Source organism: Cherax quadricarinatus, chromosome 95 (genome assembly GCF_038502225.1).
Source record: "Cherax quadricarinatus isolate ZL_2023a chromosome 95, ASM3850222v1, whole genome shotgun sequence".
NCBI classification, from domain to species: domain Eukaryota; kingdom Metazoa; phylum Arthropoda; class Malacostraca; order Decapoda; family Parastacidae; genus Cherax; species Cherax quadricarinatus.
The window spans coordinates 4,171,101-4,186,111 of NC_091386.1; the positions used below are offsets into that span (position 1 = coordinate 4,171,101).

General features: G+C 45.5%; 1 protein-coding gene across 8 annotated transcripts in view; it reads left to right on the plus strand.

Moving 5' to 3' along the window:
• The first annotated feature begins 254 nt into the window (after positions 1-254).
• LOC128687435 (mitochondrial ornithine transporter 1) overlaps positions 255-15,011 on the plus strand; it is a 30,384-nt gene continuing 15,627 nt past the window's right edge. Inside the window, exon 1 of one of the 8 annotated variants that reach the window (XM_070104892.1) lies at positions 255-652. The gene's annotated coding sequence lies outside the window, so the exon portion shown is untranslated. The other 7 variants (XM_070104894.1, XM_070104898.1, XM_070104899.1 and 4 more) reach the window with 7 other exon arrangements.

Genomic DNA, 15,011 nt, shown 5'->3' on the forward strand with positions numbered 1-15,011 from the left:
CAGTGGTTTCCCGAGGCCAGAGTTGATACCTAGTCCGTAAATACATTTATATATACGTATTTAGGTACATACACACACCTATAGACATCCATGTATGCATACACGCGTATATTCCTGTATATATTACCCAAGCATTACTGTACCCATACAGCAGTGGAAGGCTGTATATATCCCAGGGATACTGTTCACTGTCAGTAAGTGGCAGTGATTACTGGCAGTCACTGGAGTGCCAGGCACTGCCACTCGGCAGTTGACTGACTGAGTGCCTGTAGTCAAGAGCTTGTGCTCTCAGAGTTCTCTCTGTACTCTCAGAGTTCTCTCTGTACGCTCAGAGTTCTCTCTGTACTCTCAGAGTTCTCTCTGTACGCTCAGAGTTCTCTCTGTACGCTCAGAGTTCTCTCTGTACGCTCAGAGTTCTCTCTGTACGCTCAGAGCTCTCATACCAAGAGTCCACTCTGACGCATTTTCATATATACCAAGCGTAACTACAGTGATATATGCGTAATATATACCAAGGTATAATAACATCAGTGACCATAGTGTGACTATATATACCAAGGTATACCATCAGTGATATACACGTGTAAATATACCAGGTATACCTTCAGTGATGTGCAAGTGTGTATACCAGTGAGTCAGCTGCATACTCAAGGTAACTGAGAGAGAGAGAGAGAGAGAGAGAGAGAGAGAGAGAGAGAGAGAGAGAGAGAGAGAGAGAGAGAGAGAGAGAGAGAGAGAGAGACAGAGAGAGAGACAGAGACACAGAGAGTCAGCAAATTAATAATAATAATGTTCACAACACAGAGGTTGAGTCATAGCTCCTGGCCCAGCCTCTTCACTGGTCGCTACTAGGTCACTCTTCCTGCTCCATGAGCTTTATCGTACCTCTGCTTAAAGCTATGTATGGTTCCTGCCTCCACTACATCACTTGCCAGACTATTCCACTTCCTGACAACTCTGTGACTGAAGAAATACTTCCTAACATCCCTGTGATTCATCTGTGTCTTCAACTTCCAACTGTGTCCCCTTGTTGCTGTGTCCCCTTGTTGCTGTGTTCCCTTGTTGTTGTGTCCCCTTGTTGCTGTGTCCCCTTGTTGCTGTGTCCCCTTGTTGCTGTGTCTCCTTGTTGCTGTGTCCCCTTGTTGCTGTGTCTCCTTGTTGCTGTGTCCCCTTGTTGCTGTGTCCCCTTGTTGCTGTGTCCCCTTGTTGCTGTGTCCCCTTGTTGCTGTGTCCTCTTGTTGCTGTGTCCCCTTGTTACTGTGTCCCCTTGTGGCTGTGTCCCCTTGTTGCTGTGTCCCCTTGTTGCTGTGTCCTCTTGTTGCTGTGTCCCCTTGTTGCTGTGTCCCCTCGTTGCTGTGTCACAGCTTCCAGTTGTGACCCCTTGTCCCTGTGTCCCCTCTCTGGAACATCCTATCTCTGTCCACCCTGTCTATTCCCCGCAGTATCTTGTATGTCGTTATCATGTCTCCCCTGACCCTTCTGTCCTCCAGTGTCGTCAGTCCGATTTCCCTTAACCTTTCCTCGTACGACATTCCCTTGAGCTCTGGGACTAGCCTTGTTGCAAACCTTTGTACTTTCTCTAACTTCTTGACGTGCTTGACCAGGTGTGGGTTCCAGACTGGTGCTGCATACTCCAGTATGGGCCTAACATACACAGTGTACAGTGTCTTGAACGATTCCTTATTAAGGTATCGGAACGCTATTCTCAGGTTTGCCAGGCGCCCGTATGCTGCAGCAGTTATTTGGTTGATGTGTGCCTCCGGTGATGTGCTCAGTGTTATGGTCACCTCAAGGTCTTTCTCCCTGAGTGAGGTCTGTAGTCTTTGTCCACCTAGCCTATACTCTGTCTGCGGTCTTCTTTTGACCCTCCCCAATCTTCATGACTTTGCATTTGGCAGGATTGAATTCGAGAAGCCAGTTACTGGACCACATGTCCAGCCTCTCCAGGTCTCTTTGCAGTCCTGCCTCATCCTCGTCCGATTTAATTCTTCTCATCAACTTCACGTCATCTGCGAACAGGGACACTTCAGAGTCTATTCCTTCCATCATGTCGTTCACATATATCAAAAATAGCACTGGTCCTAGAACTGACCCCTGTGGGACCCCGCTCGTCACAGGCGCCCACTGTGATACCTCTTCACGTACCATGACTCGTTGTTGCCTCCCTGTCAGGTATTCCCTGATCCATTGCAGTGCCCTCCCTGTTACATGCGCCTGATCCTCCAGCTTCTGCACTAATCTCTTGTGGGGAACTGTGTCAAAGGCCTTCCTGCAGTCTAGGAAAATGCAATCAACCCAACCCTCTCTCTCGTGTCTTACTTCTGTTACCTTGTCATAAAACTCCAGGAGGTTTGTGATACAAGATTTGCCTTCCATGAACCCATGCTGGTTTTGTGGTGTGTGTGTGTGTGTGTGTACTCACCTATTTGTACTCACCTATTTGTGGTTGCAGGGGTCGAGTCACAGCTCCTGGCCCCGCCTCTTCGCTGATTGCTACTAGGTCCTCTCTCTCCCTGCCCCATGAGCTCTATCATACCTCGCCTTAAAACTATGTATGGTTCCTGCCTCCACCACATCACTTTCTAGGCTATTCCATGGCCTGACTACTCTATGACTGAAGAAATACTTCCTAACATCCCTTTGATTCATCTGAGTCTTCAACTTCCAATTGTGACCTCTTGTGTCTGTGTCCCATCTCTGGAACATCCCGTCTTTGTCCACCTCGTCTATTCCGCGCAGTATTTTATATGTCGTTATCATGTCTCCCCTGACCCTCCTGGCCTCCAGTGTCGTCAGGCCGATTTCCCTCAACCTTTCTTCATAGGACAATCCCCGTAGCTCTGGGACTAGTCTTGTTGCAAACCTTTGCACTTTCTCTAATTTCTTGACGTGCTTGACTAGGTGTGGATTCCAAACTGGTGCTGCATACTCCAGTATGGGCCTGACGTAGATGGTGTACTGAGTCTTAAACGAATCCTTACTGAGGTATCGGAACGCTATCCGTAGGTTTGCCAGGCGCCCGTATGCTACAGCAGTTATCTGATTGATGTGCGCCTCAGGAGATATGCTCGGTGTTATACTCACCCCCAGATCTTTTTCCTTGAGTGAGGTTTGCAGTCTTTGGCCATCTAAACTATATTGTGTCTGCGGTCTTCTTTGCCCTTCCCCAATCTTCATGACCTTGCATTTGGCAGGGTTAAATTCAAGGAGCCAGTTGCTGGACCAGGCTTGTAGCCTGTCCAGATCTCTTTGTAGTCCTGCCTGATCCTCGTCCGATTCGATTCTTCTCATTAACTTCACATCGTCTGCAAACAAGGACACTTTTGAGTCTATCCCTTCCGTTATGTCGTTCACGTATACCAAGAACAGCACAGGTCCTAGGACTGACCCCTGTGGAACCCCGCTTGTCACAGGCGCCCACTCTGACACCTCGTTGCGTACCATGACTCGTTGTTGCCTCCCTGACAGGTATTCTCTGATCCATTGCAGTGCCTTTCCTGTTATGTGTGCCTGGTCCTCTAGCTTTTGCAGTAACCTCTTGTGAGGAACTGTGTCGAAGGCCTTCTTGCAGTCCAAAAATACGCAGTCGATCCACCCCTCTCTCTCTTGTCTTACTTCTGTCACCTTGTCATAAAACTCTAGTAGGTTTGTGACACAGGACTTTCCTTCCCTGAAACCGTGCTGGTTGTCAATTATACAATTGTTTCTTTCCAGGTGCCCCACCACTCTCCTCCTGATGATCTTCTCCATGACCTTGCATACTATACACGTTAGTGATACAGGTCTGTAGTTTAGTGCCTCATGTCTGTCTCCCTTTTTAAAAATTGGGACTACATTTGCCATTTTCCATACCTCAGGGAGTTGCCCAGTTTCAAATGATGTGTTGAAGATCTTTGTTAATGGCTCACACAATATCTCTGCTCCCTCTTTAAGGACCCATGGAGAGATGTTGTCTGGTCCCACCGCCTTTGAGGTGTCAAGTTCGCATAGCAGCTTCTTCACCTCCTCCTTGGTTATATGTACCTCATCCAGCACTTGCTGGTGTGCCCCCCTGTTCTGATTTCCTGGAGTCCTACTGGGTTCCACTGTAAATACCTCTTTAAATCTTGTGTTGAGCTCCTGACATACCTCTCGGTCGTTTCTTGTGAATTCCCCATCACCCTTCCTCAGTCTGATTACCTGGTCCTTGACTGTTGTTTTCCTCCTGATGTGGCTGTACAACAGCTTCGGGTCAGTCTTTACTTTTGATGCTATGTCATTTTCATATTGTCTCTGAGCCTCCCTTCTTATCTCTGCATATTCGTTTCTGGCTCTTCGGCTGATTTCTTTATTTTCCTGAGTTCTCTGTCTTCTGTACCTTTTCCATTCTCTAGTACACCTAGTTTTTGCCTCCCTACACCTTTGGGTGAACCAAGGACTCGTTCTGTTCTTCCCATTATTTCTGTTTCCCTTGGGAACAAAAAGAAGCGCTAAGCTCAGCTCCCTGGGAACCTCCTTGCATTTTGTTGCTACATAGTCCATCATTTCTTGTACTGGTTTTCCTGTCAGTTCCCTCTCCCACTGAATGTCTTGAAGGAAGTTCCTCATGCCTGAGTAGTTCCCCCTTTTGTAGTTTGGTTTTTCCCAGCCTATTCCTGCTACTCTCTCCACTTGGAGCTCAACTATGTAGTCGAAGCACAGAACCACATGATCACTAGCTCCCAGGGGCCTTTCATACATAATACCCTCGATGTCCGAACTACTCATGGTGAATACAAGGTCCAGTCTTGCTGGTTCATCCTCTCCTCTCTCTCTGGTAGTGTCTCTAACATGTTGATGCATGAGGTTCTCCAGTACCACATCCATCATCTTGGCTCTCCATGTTTCGGGACCCCCATGGGGCTCCAGGTTTTCCCAGTCAATCTCCTTGTGATTGAAATCACCCATAACTAGTAACTTTGCTCCCCCCATGTGTGCTCTCCTGGCCACCTCGGCTAGTGTGTTGATCATTGCTCTGTTGCTCTCATCGTATTCTTCTCTTGGCCTCCTGCAGTTCTGTGGTGGGTTGTACATTACTGCAATTATCACCTTATGTCCCTCAGACTGGATTGTTCCTACTAAGTAGTCCCTTTCGCCCATGCCATCCATTCCTTCCATTTTCTCAAAACCCCACTGGTTTTTAATGAGCAGTGCAACTCCTCCTCCCCCTCTCCTCCCTCTGTCTTTCCTGAAGATTTGATATCCGGATGGAAAGATTGAATCTGTTATTATTCTGGTGAGTTTTGTTTCTGTGAGTGCTATTATGTCTGGGGATGTCTCTTTGATTCTTTCGTGGCACTCCTCATACTTGTTTGTTATTCCATCTGCATTTGTATACCACACCTTCAACTTCTTTTCTAAGACTGTGGTCTGGGAAGTATATTGGGGTTGGGGAAGTGGGAGACCTGGTAAGGAACTATGGGTTGTTGCTGTGGGGGTGAAGTTTGTAATGTAGTGGGTGGGGGCATTGGATGTGGCATGGGTGTTTTGATTTAGAGTGTTTGGTTGCACTGGGGTTGACCTGGTTGGGAGGCTTCTATAGAAAGTTGTGAGGGAGGCTGTATTAGATCTTCTTCCTGGGTCTGGGATCTCCTGTCTGTCTTCTCCATCCCCTCTCTTTCCTCCTTTCGCCTTTGTACCATCTCTCTCAGTTTCTTCCTTTCTTCTTGTGTTCTGTCGCAGTCGAGATACACCCTCCTGTATGCTGTCATGTCCCTTAATCGTGCTTTCTCCTGCAGTATCCTGGTCCGAGTCGCTTCTGCCTTGAAGGTCACTCTCACTGGCCGGGTTCTTTTTTTACAAACCCCCCTATTCTCCGAAAATTTTCCAGCTGGGTCATATCGTCTTCTCCTATTGCTTTCATGATGCTTTCAATTGCTTTTTTTTCCCCTTGTTTTCTTGCTTCATATGTTTCCCCTTCGACTTCCTGGAGCCCATACACAAAGACTGACCTCACCCTTTCATTCTCCCACTGCATATCCCTGTGTATCCCCTCATTTAATTTGGTTTCCTCCACTGCAGCTTTCCTTTCATCAGTTTCACTGGCTAATGTACTTGGGCTCAGTGGCCTGTCATTTTCCCTTCTCGGCTTTCCTTGGGCTCTGTTGTTGTCTGTTAGGGCCTCCACATAAAGCTTAGCTCTTTCATTTGCTACAGTCTCCTCTGATAGAGCATCTCCATGCAGTTGTGCCCCTTCTTTCCCTACAGTCCCCTTATTTGTGGCTGAGGTAGCAGTGTGTGTGTGTGTGTGTGTAAACTGGCTTTAAATTCACACACAAATAACTACAAATACGTAATGTTGATCTGATACACATATTGGGTCACCCCATACCCATCCTGTGGGTACTGTGCCCCATCCTGTGGGTACTATGCCCCATCCTGTGGGTACTGTGCCCCATCCTGTGGGCACTGTGCCCCATCCTGTGGGTACTAAGACCCCTACTACAGCTGGTATACCTGATACCCGTGCCCATGAAAGATATACCCCCATTAATTCCAGTCATACCCAGTTATCCACAAGGTCAGTACATGTGTTTTTGTCGCGCTCTGAGACGTATACAAGACTGTTCAGTGGAACACTGGACTGTGTGGAGTGAACACTGGTTGGTCTTACTGTGTATAGTAAACACTGGTTGGTCTTACTGTGTATAGTGAACACTGGTTGGTCTTACTGTGTATAGTGAACACTGGTTGGTCTTACTGTGTATAGTGAACACTGGTTGATCTTACTGTGTATAGTGAACACTGCTTGGTCTTACTGTGTATAGTGAACACTGATCTTACTGCGTATAGTGAACACTGATCTTACTGTGTATAGTGAACACTGATCTTACTGTGTATAGTGAACACTGATCTTACTGTGAACACTGATCTTACTGTGTATAGTGAACACTGATCTTACTGTGTATAGTGAACACTGATCTTACTGTGTATAGTGAACACTGATCTTACTGTGTATAGTGAACACTGATCTTACTGTGTATAGTGAACACTGATCTTACTGTGTATAGTGAACACTGATCTTACTGTGTATAGTGAACACTTACTGATAGTGAACTTACTGTGTATAGTGAACACTGATCTGTGTATAGTGAACACTGATCTTACTGTGTATAGTGAACACTGATCTTACTGTGTATAGTGAACACTGATCTTACTGTGTATAGTGAACACTGATCTTACTGTGTATAGTGAACACTGGTTGGTTTTACTGTGTATAGTGAACACTGGTTGGTCTTACTGTGCATAGTGAACACTGGTTAGTCTTACTGTGTATAGTGAACACTGGTTGATCTTACTGTGTATAGTGAACACTGGTTGGTCTTACTGTGTATAGTGAACACTGGTTGGTCTTACTGTGTATAGTGAACACTGGTTGGTCTTACTGTGTATAGTGAACACTGGTTGGTCTTACTGTGTATAGTGAACACTGGTTGATCTTACTGTGTATAATGAACACTGATCTTACTGTGTACAGTGAACACTGATCTTACTGTGTATAGTGAACACTGGTTGATCTTACTGTGTATAGTGAACACTGGTTGATCTTACTGTGTATAGTGAACACTGATCTTACTGTGTATAGTGAACACTGATCTTACTGTGTATAGTGAACACTGGTTGGTCTTACTGTGTATAGTGAACACTGGTTGATCTTACTGTGTATAGTGAACACTGATTGATCTTACTGTGTATAGTGAACACTGATCTTACTGTGTATAGTGAACACTGATCTTACTGTGTATAGTGAACACTGATCTTACTGTGTATAGTGAACACTGATCTTACTGTGTATAGTGAACACTGATCTTACTGTGTATAGTGAACACTGATCTTACTGTGTATAGTGAACACTGATCTTACTGTGTATAGTGAACACTGATCTTACTGTGTATAGTGAACACTGATCTTACTGTGTATAGTGAACACTGATCTTACTGTGTATAGTGAACACTGGTTGGTCTTACTGTGTATAGTGAACACTGGTTGGTCTTACTGTGTATAGTGAACACTGGTTGGTCTTACTGTGTATAGTGAACACTGGTTGGTCTTACTGTGTATAGTGAACACTGGTTGCTCTTACTGTGTATAGTGAACACTGGTTGATCTTACTGTGTATAGTGAACACTGGTTGGTCTTACTGTGTATAGTGAACACTGGTTGATCTTAGTGTGTATAGTGAACACTGGTTGATCTTACTGTGTATAGTGAACACTGGTTGGTCTTACTGTGTATAGTGAACACTGGTTGGTCTTACTGTGTATAGTGAACACTGGTTGGTCTTACTGTGTATAGTGAACACTGGTTGGTCTTACTGTGTATAGTGAACACTGGTTAATCTTACTGTGTATAGTGAACACTGGTTGGTCTTACTGAGGTTACTTAACAAAGGTTACTTAACAGAGGTTATAACAGAGGTTACTTAACAGAGGTTACTTAACAGAGGTTACTTAACAGAGGTTACTTAACAAAGGTTACTTAACAGAGGTTACTTAACAGAGGTTATAACAGAGGTTACTTAACAGAGGTTACTTAACAGAGGTTACTTAACAGAGGTTATAACAGAGGTTACTTAACAGAGGTTACTTAACAGAGGTTACTTAACAGAGGTTACTTAAGAGGTTACTTAACAAAGGTTACTTAACAGAGGTTATAACAGAGGTTACTTAACAAAGGTTACTTAACAGAGGTTATAACAGAGGTTACTTAACAAAGGTTACTTAACAGAGGTTACTTAACAGAGGTTATAACAGAGGTTACTTAACAGATGTTATAACAGAGGTTACTTAACAGAGGTTACTTAAGAGGTTACTTAACAAAGGTTACTTAACAGAGGTTATAACATGTTACTTAACAGAGGTTACTTAAGAGGTTACTTAACAAAGGTTACTTAACAGAGGTTACTTAACAGAGGTTATAACAGAGGTTACTTAACAAAGGTTACTTAACAGAGGTTATAACAGAGGTTACTTAACAGAGGTTACTTAAGAGGTTACTTAACAAAGGTTACTTAACAAAGGTTACTTAACAGAGGTTATAACAGAGGTTACTTAACAGAGGTTACTTAACAGAGGTTATAACAGAGGTTACTTAACAGAGGTTACTTAAGAGGTTATTTAACAAAGGTTACTTAACAGAGGTTATAACAGAGGTTACTTAACAAAGGTTACTTAACAAAGGTTACTTAACAGAGGTTATAACAGAGGTTACTTAACAAAGGTTACTTAACAAAGGTTACTTAACAGAGGTTATAACAGAGGTTATAACAGAGGTTACTTAACAGAGGTTACTTAAGAGGTTACTTAACAAAGGTTAGTTAACAGAGGTTACTTAACAGAGGTTACTTAACAGAGGTTACTTAAGAGGTTACTTAACAAAGGTTACTTAACAAAGGTTACTTAACAGAGGTTATAACAGAGGTTACTTAACAAAGGTTACTTAACAAAGGTTACTTAACAGAGGTTACTTAACAGAGGTTACTTAAGAGGTTACTTAACAAAGGTTACTTAACAAAGGTTACTTAACAGAGGTTATAACAGAGGTTACTTAACAGAGGTTACTTAAGAGGTTACTTAACAAAGGTTACTTAACAGAGGTTATAACAGAGGTTACTTAACAAAGGTTACTTAACAAAGGTTACTTAACAGAGGTTATAACAGAGGTTACTTAACAAAGGTTACTTAACAAAGGTTACTTAACAGAGGTTATAACAGAGGTTATAACAGAGGTTACTTAACAGAGGTTACTTAACAAAGGTTACTTAACAAAGGTTACTTAACAGAGGTTATAACAGAGGTTACTTAACAAAGGTTACTTAACAAAGGTTACTTAACAGAGGTTATAACAGAGGTTACTTAACAAAGGTTACTTAACAAAGGTTACTTAACAGAGGTTACTTAACAGAGGTTACTTAAGAGGTTACTTAACAAAGGTTACTTAACAGAGGTTACTTAAGAGGTTACTTAACAAAGGTTACTTAACAGAGGTTATAACAGAGGTTACTTAACAAAGGTTACTTAACAAAGGTTACTTAACAGAGGTTATAACAGGGGTTACTTAACAGAGGTTATAACAGAGGTTACTTAACAAAGGTTACTTAACAGAGGTTACTTAACAAAGGTTACTTAACAAAGGTTACTTAACAGAGGTTATAACAGAGGTTACTTAAGAGGTTACTTAACAAAGGTTATAACAGAGGTTACTTAACAGAGGTTACTTTACAAAGGTTACTTAACAAAGGTTACTTAACAGAGGTTATAACAGAGGTTACTTAACAGAGGTTACTTAAGAGGTTACTTAACAAAGGTTACTTAAGAGGTTACCCATAACCACGGTCTTGTACAATTAATGAAACACATTTTGACAGACGTCTTGGCGAGGCGAGACCTGACGCTATACATAACCAGATAACAAATGCTTTAAGTCCGCATACAGACATACGTAGCATTTAATACCACAGGTGTAAAGCCCCTGGTTATACCGACCACTTCCATCACCAGGTATATACGTCACCTTGATATACCCAGGGTGGTAACTACCCTCTTAGTGTCACTCGTATATATGAAGTGACCTTACTGGTGTGCCAGCTGACCTTACTGGTGTGTCAGCTGACCTTACTGGTGTGTCAGCTGACCTTACTGGTGTCTCAGCTGACCTTACTGGTGTGTCAGCTGACCTTACTGGTGTGCCAGCTGACCTTACTGGTGTGTCAGCTGACCTTACTGGTGTGTCAGCTGACCTTACTGGTGTGTCAGCTGACCTTACTGGTGTGTCAGCTGACCTTATTGGTGTGTCAGCTGACCTTACTGGTGTGTCAGCTGACCTTACTGGTGTGTCAGCTGACCTTACTGGTGTGTCATCTGACCTTACTGGTGTGTCAGCTGACCTTACTGGTGTCTCTCAGCTGACCTTACTGGTGTGTCAGCTGACCTTACTGGTGTGTCAGCTGACCTTACTGGTGTGTCAGCTGACCTTACTGGTGTGTCAGCTGACCTTACTGGTGTGTCAGCTGACCTTACTGGTGTGTCAGCTGACCTTACTGGTGTGTCAGCTGACCTTATTGGTGTGTCAGCTGACCTTACTGGTGTGTCAGCTGACCTTCTGGTGTCTCAGCTGACCTTACTGGTGTGCCAGCTGCCCTTACTGGTGTGCCAGCTGACCTTACTGGTGTGTCAGCTGACCTTACTGGTGTGTCAGCTGACCTTACTGGTGTGTCAGCTGACCTTACTGGTGTGCCAGCTGAACTTACTGGTGTGTCAGTTGACCTTACTGGTGTGCCAGCTGAACTTACTGGTGTGCCACCTGACCTTACTGGTGTGTCAGCTGACCTTACTGGTGTGTCAGCTGACCTTACTGATGTGCCAGTTGACCTTACTGGTGTGTCAGCTGACCTTACTGGTGTGTCAGCTGACCTTACTGGTGTGTCAGCTGACCTTACTGATGTGCCAGCTGACCTTACTGGTGTGCCAGCTGACCTTACTGGTGTGTCAGCTGACCTTACTGGTGTGTCAGCTGACCTTACTGGTGTGTCAGCTGACCTTACTGGTGTGTCAGCTGACCTTACTGGTGTGTCAGCTGACCTTACTGGTGTGTCAACTGACCTTACTGGTGTGTCAGCTGACCTTAATGGTGTGCCAGCTGACCTTAATGGTGTGTCAGCTGACCTTACTGGTGTGTCAGCTGACCTTACTGGTGTGTCAGCTGACCTTACTGGTGTGTCAGCTGACCTTACTGGTGTGTCAGCTGACCTTAATGGTGTGCCAGCTGACCTTACTAGTGTGTCAGCTGACACACCATGACCTCCTGACTTTTACCCTCCTCCACTGTCAGCAACACTGATGTTATTGTACAACTTCCGGCTATACCTTCAACCCGCCCCTTCAGTGTATATCCCTGGTTACCCTTCAACCCTGCTTCTCCAGTGTGTATCCCTGGTTACCCTTCAACCCTGCTTCTCCAGTGTGTATCCCTGGTTACCCTTCAACCCTGCTTCTCCAGTGTGTATCCCTGGTTACCCTTGAACCCTGCTTCTCCAGTGTGTATCCCTGGTTACCCTTCAACCCTGCTTCTCCAGTGTGTATCCCTGGTTACCCTTCATCTCTGCCCCTTCAGTGTGTATCCCTGGTTACCCTTCAACCCTGCTTTTCCAGTGTGTATCCCTGGTTACCCTTCAACCCTGCCCCTCCAGTATCCCCTGTTATACCTCCTCCCCCTCCCGCGCCTAGTGCTGGTATCCCTGCCTGATACTTGGTAGAGCCAACTTACCTGACCCTCAGTCATATTGTGAGTGATGTCCCAGCTGGTGCTGGGGTGTCCCAGGTGGTGCTGGGGTGTCCCAGGTGGTGCTGGGGTGTCCCAGGTGGTGCTGGGGTGTCCCAGGTGGTGCTGCGGGTGTCCTAGGTGGTGCTGGGGTGTCCCAGGTGGTGCTGGGGTGTCCCAGGTGGTGCTGGGGTGTCCCAGGTGGTGCTGGGGTATCCCAGGTGGTACTTGGGGTATCCCAAGTGGTGCTGGGATTCCCATAACTCTCTTAGTCAGAGATATGTACACCCATCGGTTATACACACTTTTCAATACTTAATTACCTTAATTATCCTTAATTACCTAATTTCTATATTTGGTTTCAAGTCTATCCACTACACGAGGGTCATTAAGGCTACGTAACACCTGTGCCCCACCATCAAGGTGACGTCTACTATCAATAGACATTAAATAAAAAAATGTGTATATACATCGATACACACCTCTCGGGGCATACACATGGAGATAGGCAGCACTTGTGTGTATATACACTGATATATATCTTGTATATACACTGGTATATATCTCTTGTATATACACAGGAAGGCATTTCTCAGACACACTTATCAGTGTTCACTAGAGTAGTGTTTTAACCTCTTAACACTGAGTGAACCTGATAAACTCAAGTCTGTGAACACTACTGCCAGGTTCTGGAGGTTCTTGAACCACTAAGTTCACCCACTGACTGCACCTGGCACACTAATGTCTATAAGTTCCACTTCTAAGTTCAAACTTGTTCATAAACCCTTTGAACAAAGGCCTCGACCTCTCCACACTCGTCCTTTACTACCAGTTATCAGGCTGACCATTATTTAGAGTTAACATATATATGCAACATGGTTAAATATACGGCATGAGGCATCTCTAAGGAGTCTGTGGTTAATTGGGACTTCATATGTCCCACGTCCGGATATTAATATATATATATTTACTAACAGTACATGTACAGGGTATACCAGTACATGTACAAGGTATACCAGTACATGTACAAGGTATACCAGTACATGTACAAGGTATACCAGTACATGTACAAGGTATACCAGTACATGTACAAGGTATGCCAGTACATGTACAAGGTATACCAGTACATGTACAAGGTATACCAGTACATGTACAAGGTATACCAGTACATGTACAAGGTATACCAGTACATGTACAAGGTATACCAGTACATGTACAAGGTATACAGACCATAGCTGACATCAGTGACATACTACTATATAGAAAGTCCCTTGTTATGTACAGCATTTCCCGCAAATTATGTCAGTTTTGTCCCAGGATGTGACCCACACCAGTCCACTAACACCCAGGATGTGACCCACACCAGTCCACTAACACCCAGGATGTGACCCACACCAGTCCACTAACACCCAGGATGTGACCCACACCAGTCCACTAACACCCAGGATGTGACCCACACCAGTCCACTAACACCCAGGATGTGACCCACACCAGTCCACTAACACCCAGGATGTGACCCACACCAGTCCACTAATACCCAGGATGTGACCCACACCAGTCCACTAACACCCAGGATGTGACCCACACCAGTCCACTAACACCCAGGATGTGACCCACACCAGTCCACTAACACCCAGGATGTGACCCACACCAGTCCACTAACACCCAGGATGTGACCCACACCAGTCCACTAACACCCAGGATGTGACCCACACCAGTCCACTAACACCCAGGATGCCACCCACACCAGTCCACTAACACCCAGTATGTGACCCACACCAGTCCACTAACACCCAGGATGTGACCCACACCAGTCCACTAACACCCAGGATGTGACACACACCAGTCCACTAACACCCAGGATGTGACCCACACCAGTCCACTAACACCCAGGATGTGACCCACACCAGTCCACTAACACCCAGGATGCCACCCACACCAGTCCACTAACACCCAGGATGTGACCCACACCAGTCCACTAACACCCAGGATGTGACCCACACCAGTCCACTAACACCCAGGATGCCACCCACACCAGTCCACTAACACCCAGGATGCCACCCACACCAGTCCACTAACACCCAGGATGTGACCCACACCAGTCCACTAACACCCAGGATGTCACCCACACCAGTCCACTAACACCCAGGATGTGACCCACACCAGTCCACTAACACCCAGGATGTGACCCACACCAGTCCACTAACACCCAGGATGTGACCCACACCAGTCCACTAACACCCAGGATGTGACCCACACCAGTCCACTAACACCCAGGATGTCACCCACACCAGTCCACTAACACCCAGGATATGACCCACACCAGTCCACTAACACCCAGGATGTGGCCCACACCAGTCCACTAACACCCAGGATGTGACCCACACCAGTCCACTGACACCCAGGATGCCACCCACACCAGTCCACTAACACCCAGGATGTGACCCACACCAGTCCACTAACACCCAGGATGTGACCCACACCAGTCCACTAACACCCAGGATGCCACCCACACCAGTCCACTAACACCCAGGATGCCACCCACACCAGTCCACTGACACCCAGGATGCCACCCACACCAGTCCACTAACACCCAGGATGTGACCCACACCAGTCCACTAACACCCAGGATGTGACCCACACCAGTCCACTAACACCCAGGATGTGACCCACACCAGTCCACTAACACCCAGGATGCCACCCACACCAGTCCACTAACACCCAGGATGCGACCC